Consider the following 644-nt stretch of genomic DNA (forward strand, 5'->3'; position numbering starts at 1 on the left):
TTGACTGGCTGCCATGCTGCATTCATCAATAATGAGAAGTTGGGCCTTTTTAATAGTTTTAGCAACTTCACTCTTTATATTGAGCCTAGAAATTGAAGTTTCATTTAATGAAATCGATAATTTATATTGGGAATGAAAGGGGCTTCCACCTAGAAGTAAAATTGCAGCAATTCCTGTAGACACTGTGGGTAAAACAGTACCACCACGACCTCTAATATAACGTATTAAAACTTTATACGGATATGCAGGTGAATAGGATTCCTAGCTGGCAGGCCCCTGACAGCAAGCTGGCCACCTGTGGATTCCGTGAGGAATGGGGCTCCCTCCTCCCTCCTGTCAGGGTCCGGGGTGCAGGTGAATGGGGTTCCTGGCTGGCAGGCCACTGACAGCCAGTTATCCAACAGCAGATTCTGTGAAGAATGGGGCTGCCTCCTCCCTACTGTCAAGGTCTGGTTTGAAGGCCGGACTCAGTACTTCCACGCTCTGCTCTGAGGGAGGGTTCCTGCCTGAAACCTCGCCTTCCAGGAAACAGCTGGGGGAGGGCAAAGCCGTTTCCAGGACAACCCCTGCAGGACTACTTCCTTCCGGTTAGTCAAGCTTCAGGACGTGATGTTACCCAGGGTTTTTATATAAGTAGATATCTG

The sequence above is a fragment of the Myotis davidii genome, unplaced genomic scaffold (assembly GCF_000327345.1).
Source record: "Myotis davidii unplaced genomic scaffold, ASM32734v1 scaffold1016, whole genome shotgun sequence".
Lineage (NCBI taxonomy): Eukaryota > Metazoa > Chordata > Mammalia > Chiroptera > Vespertilionidae > Myotis > Myotis davidii.